At 34.3% G+C, this 7,928-nt stretch overlaps 1 pseudogene; it reads left to right on the forward strand.

Annotated features, from left to right (window-relative positions):
* Positions 1-4,752: 4,752 nt before the first annotated feature.
* LOC149823352 (splicing factor 3B subunit 6-like protein pseudogene) lies at positions 4,753-5,119 on the forward strand (annotated as a pseudogene).
* Positions 5,120-7,928: the final 2,809 nt, after the last annotated feature.

A 7,928-nucleotide genomic window follows, 5' to 3' on the forward strand; every position in this document is an offset into this window, starting at 1 on the left:
AATGCCCACTGATATTTTTTGTTGTTTATGCTATCTATTACGTGAGAAGTGATTATTATCTTATTTTAGGGATGTAATGTTGGAAGAGCAAGCACTGATGTTCTTACACACTCTCGATCATAATGTTCTGAATTGTGTTACAATAAGACTTTTTTCATATCTAAAAAATAATTTATCATCATTTTCATAGAGTTTTAAATGCAATACTGCGATTATATCCTTATTTTGTAAGACAAGCTACTTCAGAAATACCATCAGAAAATCTATCTAATCCAAAATTTTATCCTTATTTCAAGGTAAAATTTGTTATTATGTATATTTTAATATATATTTTTAAAATAAAATTATATATTATATCATTAAATTGATTATTTGTATAATGCAAATAGGATTACGTTGGAGCAATTGATGGAACACGTATTTCAGCATCCATTCCACATCGTGATCAACCAAAATGGCGTGATCGAAATCATAATATAACATAAAATGTTCTTGGAGTCATTTCTTTTGACATGAAATTTCAAATACATGTTAGCTGGTTGGGAGCTTATGATGGTAGGGTTTTAAGAGATACTCTTCGTAGAGAACATAAACTTATAGTTCTTCATGGTAAGTACAAAATTCATTGCAATAACTTTAAGATATATAATCATTTTCATTTACATCATATTTAAAACTTATTAATGCATGCAATATAAAATGCAGGAGAATATTATGTAGTAGATGGTGGTTTTGCCAATGCTTCAAAAAATTTAGCCACTTTTCGAAATGCATGCTAAATTGCGATTTACTATTCTCAAAACAACTCCTTAGTAGTATATTAAGACAAACTAAAATTGTGTTAGCTTGTTATGTCTTACACAATTTCATTGGAAGTATGGGAGGTGACATGTTTGATGATCAAAATGCTAGTGTTGTTGAAGACATAAACAATTTCATTAAAAGTATGGGAGGTGACATGCTTGATGATCAAAATGCTAGTGTTGCAGAAGACATAAACAATGATGAAGTACATGAAGATGAGCTTGATACATAAATATAGGGTTTATCACGATCACAACACAAAAGAGATGAATGAAATAATTTTAGAGATGAACTTTCTCAAAAGGTATGGGATGATGCACATCTTGATAGTTGAAGAAAGATGAATTTTAAAAGTTGTCAAATTATATGATTCATCATAATCTTTTATATTATGATGCAATTAGCATTAATAATGATATGTGTTCTTATATTCATTTAATAATTTTCTATGATGAATGCATTTTCTATTGTATGATTATACAATTGTTAAACATTGTATTGTGTATATTTGATGTTTATTTTGTATAGGAAATATGAATAACCCTACATTCGAAGATATGAAAACAGTAGGAGAAGGTAGTTTCAATATTGTTGACAATGCAAAAGATCTCAAATCTCAATTTTGTTGGGAAGATCATAAAGATGATGATAACCTATTGATGGATTTAGGCATTGAAGTAGGCATTAAAGTGGTTTAACGAGGTAAAAAAACCTTGACAATGTGGATTCTCAATTGATGGATTTAGGCATTCAAGCAGTTTAAAGGTTTTAAAAGGTCAACAAAAAATCAAATGGTCGTCGAGATTCAAAGGCAATTAGGGATTGCAGTTACAACTGACAATGTGGATTCTTGATTGCTGTCATGGAAAAAGACTTATAATTATATTAAAAAACTAATGAACATTAGTGGATTTGGCTTTGACCATGCAACTAATTGTGTTACTGCACCATCTCAAGTATGGGATGATTATATAAAGATATATTGTGATAACTTTATTGAGTTTTTCAATTTAATTGTAAGATTTGCTTCATATTTGTTGCATGCACAAGCTAAACTTGAAGTGAAATATCTTTGTGACAAGAGTATTGCAAACTACACACAACTTTGCATCATTATAGGAAATGACCAAGCTGTTATATCCTTTGGTGATTGTTTCACTCAATCATTCATGCAAAATTCTAATAATGATTGTTACTTTACATACATGCATGAAGGTTTAGAGGACCATGATTACCAAGAGCATCCACAACAATCCATGCCTATTGCAGTTAGCTTCCTTTCCACTAGATCTTCTCAACCAATTTCTCAAAGTGAAACGACAAGAAACAAAAAAGTAAGATAAAGGAGAAACTAAAGGATGTGTTAACTCCATTATCTGAAGCAATTCAGAGCTTGTTAGAGACAATGAATTATATGCCTTAAATCTTGATAAGACATTGTTTTATGATGCTATCAAGTTTCTTGCTAAGAATAAGCACTTGGTGAATGTATTCATGTATTTGCTTGTAGACATAAAGTGCAAATGGATACCTGGAGAGGTGTGACTAAATTAGATTTTTTTTAATGATAGACGTTTTGAATAAAGTGATTATACTTAATTGTAATGGACATTTATTTTTATCTTCATACTTTTGGACTTATTTTAGAATACTTGAGATTGCAGTGGGTTTAATTAATATTTATGTTTAATTTAAATATTATTTGTTTGTTAAAAACATAAAATGTCAATGATGCAATTAAATTTGATATAATTTTTCTCTACATTCTTTGCTACTCAAATATCATGCTACGGGTTCCCAAACATGGTGGGGAATCAGAAGTAGTTGCAAGCTTGAATTCTTGAAGGAGTTGTTTATGCTTCCAAACAAAAGAGGGAGTCCATAACTCCTCCCAAATCCATTTTCCTTGAAATCCTATAGTTGTACTCCCCCCACTCCTTGCAACTCCCTCCAACACATGTTTCCAAACATAGCCTTAGTTAGTCGATTAAGGAGGACCAAATGGAGATGAGGGGTGTGTGGGGTCGGGCCCCTACCCACCCCTCCTTGGTTCTGCCCCTTCATGCAACAAATCTTCCTCTTGATATAACTTCATTGTTGAAGCCAATTCTTTGATATAATCTGCCGAGATTCAATTTTCCTCCAATAAGGAAAACTACATGAGCATCCATATAAAGATTAAGTGGTTCTTGGTTATACACAAAACAGTGAGTCCTAATGGATAATATTTGTTAAAGATCTCAACTATAACCTCCCAGTAAAAGATTAGTAGGGCACAACAAAATTTAATATATTTAATAAAAAAAAATCAAAGTTCCTTGACATAGGGTGGTCGTGGTTATTCTCTTATTGTTGGATAGGATTTGATAGCATACTTTCCGTTAAGGAAAAATAGATGAAGCAGATAAAAGACTCATTGGAAAGCTCTTGGGAGAATATGATAGAAAGAATAGATAGGTGAAAAGGAGAACTTGTTTTTTAAGAAAGGGAAAGCCACTAAGAAATCCATCATGTTCCACTTCAAATTGAGAGTTCCTCAATACAGGCTTCCATTAAGGCAATGATGCAAACAATTTCAGATATAGGAGCACATAGTTCTTGACCACCTAAGGCTTGTAATTCAATGCATATTTTATGCATTTTTTTAGGAGGGAGTAAGCTTAGATTTATTTAAAGATAAGTTTAGAAAAATCCTAGGGAGGTGAGGTATCGATCCCCGACTTTATAAGAAGATTAGAGCAGCTAGCAAAAATGAGGTGAATCAAATGAAGGTCTATTGCCGACCATTTTTGCCTAACCATATGGAAAACATCTTATAGTACATGAAAGAGCAAAGTAGCCCACCAAGCAAAGAATAACCAACAATGACACACGAAAAAACAAATGCCAGTCTAAGGTAGTAGTGCCTATTGGAGGAGGAGGTTCATGGCAAAAGAAGATGAGCAAAGTGAGATTTGAATCTACTGCCAAGAGGTTGAAAATATGGTCTGGAAGTAAGAACATAACCACAACAAGTGTGGGGTAGATTCGACATCGACACCACACACCACACATACAACATACACTAACCAAGAAGAAGCTCCTCCTAGACAGGTTCTTGTGTGTGAGCATCCCATCCATAAGCACCAACCAAGAGAAGAATCCAGATCTTGATGTTGGCCTCCCAGCCCACACACACTTTGCCGGTAAAGGGTCAACCCTTGTTTCACCAAATACATGGTTAAAGGATGCCACAATGAACATGCCTAAAGGGGAATGAATCCAAATGTACCTCTGCTTTGACCAAACCCTACACCATTGTAGCCAAATCCCAAAGCATACCCATGTCCCCTTATTCAAAGTCCAGTCACATGGGGCACCTTGTAAGGCGTATTTTTCATGAAAGTATGGTGTCAGGTCACCCTCATTACACGAAATAGTCTACCACCACTTGGACAACAACACATCATTTTTATATGTAAGGTGGAGATCCCCAAGCTCCTATCAGTTGGCCTAGCCACACGAGACCAAGCGACTTGGGAAATCTTCAAATGCTCAGAGTCGCCTCCACACAGGAAAGCTCGAACATGCCTCTCGATATGCCTCTCAATCTTAGCAGACATTCTATAAACTCAGATGAAGTGGGAGGAAATGGAGATCCATCTGAACTCGCCCCATTTGGAGCGAAGATGGAGGATATGAAACGGAGAATGGATCGGGGATGGATGTGAAAATCAAAACCTATGTGAGGATGGAGGTTGGGGTGGACTTACTCTTCTCCTCATTCTGCCCCCAATCTCTATCATTAAAATTAATAATATATCGTTAATATTTTATAAAATAATATTTAGATCCCTTGTATATACATATTCTTTTTCTAAGTGGTTTGGGGTTTTGTGGGGTAGAGAGAGAAATAGAGGGAGAAAAAGTTCTCTGAGGGAGCGAGAGAGGTACTGCAAATATGCAATAATGGCGATGATATGCCTGAAGAAGGGGAATACACAACTACCGACAAAGCTGATCAAGGCGTCGTATGTTTAGAACCTCCCTTTAACATCTCGAGAGGAGATGTGCGACACTTTTGGCAAGTATGGGGGCCATCTATCAGATCTGGGTGGGCACCAACAAGGAGACGAGGGGAACAACCTTTGTAATCTACGATGACATCTGCAATGCCAAGATGACCATCTATCACCTCTCTGGCTTCAATGTCGCCAATCACTACCTCATTGTCCTCTACCACCAGTAGGCCAAGATGACTAAGAAGGTTGAGCATAATAAGGAGGATGATCTCGCCTGCCTCCAAGAGAAGTATGACATCTCCAAAGACAAGTAGAACATCCCCCTAGTCGGATTTTCGATCTCGGTTTTGATTTTGATTTGATTGAAGAAGGCAACTAAGGAATCATGTGGTCTTTTTATCTTTTATTTTCTTCTTATTCCCTTTGTCTTTCTCTCTCGATCGATTTTCTGATTCGGGATTCTTTTTTTTTAAGTTTTTATTTTTTGGGTGTATCCAATTGGGGGCTTTTCTTGATCCATTATGAGGTTGGGGGTGAATTATGTCTTTGCATATCAAGTTGGGGTATGCTAGAATCAGGCTATTCTATTTTCTCTATGTTTTTTAGGGTTATCTTGCTTATATGGGACTTTATGTAGGATTTCAATCATACCAAATGAAAGAAATTAGGGTTTCTTTGTTATTGCATTGTTTTAGTGGTGATAATTTGTGAAATTTAGGGATGGTAGTGGACCGGGAGAAATTGGGATCCGTCCGAACCTGCCCCATCTGGGGCGGGGATGGTGGTCCAAAGTTTCCCCTTCCATGGGGATAGATCAGAGATGGAGGGTAAAATTTTGAAAGAGGACGGGGTGGAGTGCTTGCCCCCTCCACTTACCCCGGTCCACTACCATCACTAATGCTAGAGGTCAAAACGAGGAAGATTGAATGATGGCAACCAAAATTCTTGAATGTGGCATTCTTTCCTTTCAAATGCACCACTAATTTTTATAGAATAATGATCACTAGAGCTGGTCAAATATGCGGATGAATAGCAAACAGTCCAATAGATCGCTTACAATGGATTCCTATTTTCCTTTTCATACCCTCTTTATTGCTTCTTTCATGTTTTTGTCTACTAATCTATCCTCTCTTGATTTAGATCTATTTACAGTTTAGTTTGTAAATGAAATTAATGACCTGATAGAGCTCACACGTCACATAGATTAATCACACACAACAATAAACAATGAACACAATGACTTAACGTGGTTCAACACTTGAATGCCTACATCCACGGTTAAAGAAGACTTTTTTCTCACACATTTTGAGAGGGAGTCCTAATGTTATAATAAAGAGAGTTCAATGAAAGTTTACATACACAAGGTTTCTCATTAAGAAAAAATATCTTCTTTCTTCTATAGGTAAGAGATAATCTCCAAATAAATGAAAACTTACTTCTCATGAAAGATGAAAACTCTCTTCACATGATAATTGAAAACTTTGATAATAAGAAACTTTCTTCACGTGATAATTGAAATCCTTCCTCAAGTCTTCTTCATGTTTGGACTTTCTATAATAGACAATCTTCATTGATTGGATGGACCCAGATCTGGATCCAACTCCTCAACACAATTTATGCCTTTTTTGTTTATCGAAAAAACCATATCCTATGTCACATGGATACAACTGCAGATACATGATACAACCATTTTTATGAAGATTTCAATATGATTTGTATATAAAAAGATACAAAACGACAGGCAAAATGGAGTATCCATGTTACATAGGCCACATCCAATAGAACTTGAGTTCACTGAATTAGCTTAGGTTGAAACCATTTAGTTTGGTGTCAAACTTGGCTTGTCAAAAAAAAAAGAAACAAGCCTCTTGTGCACCCATAATGTTGTAACAAAAGGTAGACTTCAATGTGGTAGAGCCAAGCCACTCATGGTCATTTTCTCAGTTGTGCAACTAAAATGTAATCTTTTCTCAAGCAACTTCCTGATTAATCCCTTAACAAGTTCATGAAGGGCTTGATTTTAAAATTTGTAAACTATTTGCATGGCTTTTCATCTTGGCTTATACTCAAAAACAGCCTAGGATAAACAACACCCTGGTGTCATTTCATCTCAAACACAACCAACACTACAAGAAAACATGTCATTACCGACGATATTTATCATCAGTTATATATGATTTATGGATGACAATAATATAAATGATGGTAAATATCAACGGCAAATGTGTTGACCTTTTACAGTCGTTTATGTTACTATTTTTTACGACAATTATATGTCGGCTCTAAGATGTCGTCGGTAATATTACCCTTAAAGTGACAATAAATATCGTCGGTTATAATAATTAAATTTGATGATAAATATCATCGTCTATATTTACAATCAACGACGATATTTATCGTCATTTCTTTATTAAAAGTGACAATAATTATTGTTGTATTGATATTGAAAAATCATATATATTAAAATAGCCACAGACAAATATCGTCGGCTATATTAGTTAAAACCAACGATAAATATCGTTGGCTATATTAATTTAAGTCAACAATAAATATTGTTGGTTATATATTAAAGTCGATGATAATTATTGTCATAAGGATATTGAAAAATCATACATGTTCAAATCGCCGATGATAAATATTGATAGTTATATTGAAAAATCAATGTTATATATTGTCGCCATTGACTATTGAAAAATCATACATGTTAAAATAGCTGCCAAAAAATATCATCGGCTATGTTAGTTAAAATCGATGATAAATATCATTGGATATATTATTTTAAGCCAACGATAAAAATCATCAGTTATATATTAAAGTCAATAATAATTATCACTGTACGGATATTTAAAAATCATATATGTTCAAATAGCCGGCGATAAATATCAGCGGTGATATTAAAAAACCGACAATATATATCATCACCATTGACTATATATAGTCAATGGTGATGATATATATATATATGTGTGTGTGTGTATGTATGTATGAGCCATGGAAAAAAAATTACAAATATAAACCATGCAAACAATATAGACCCTACAAACAATGCAAATATATCCCTGCAAACATAAAAAAAAAATTATAAATCACACATCCATGACATACAATGTAATATATATACAA

This window comes from Nuphar pumila, chromosome 10 (assembly GCF_984573655.1).
Source record: "Nuphar pumila chromosome 10, dmNupPumi1.hap1.1, whole genome shotgun sequence".
Classification (NCBI taxonomy): Eukaryota; Viridiplantae; Streptophyta; class Magnoliopsida; order Nymphaeales; family Nymphaeaceae; genus Nuphar; species Nuphar pumila.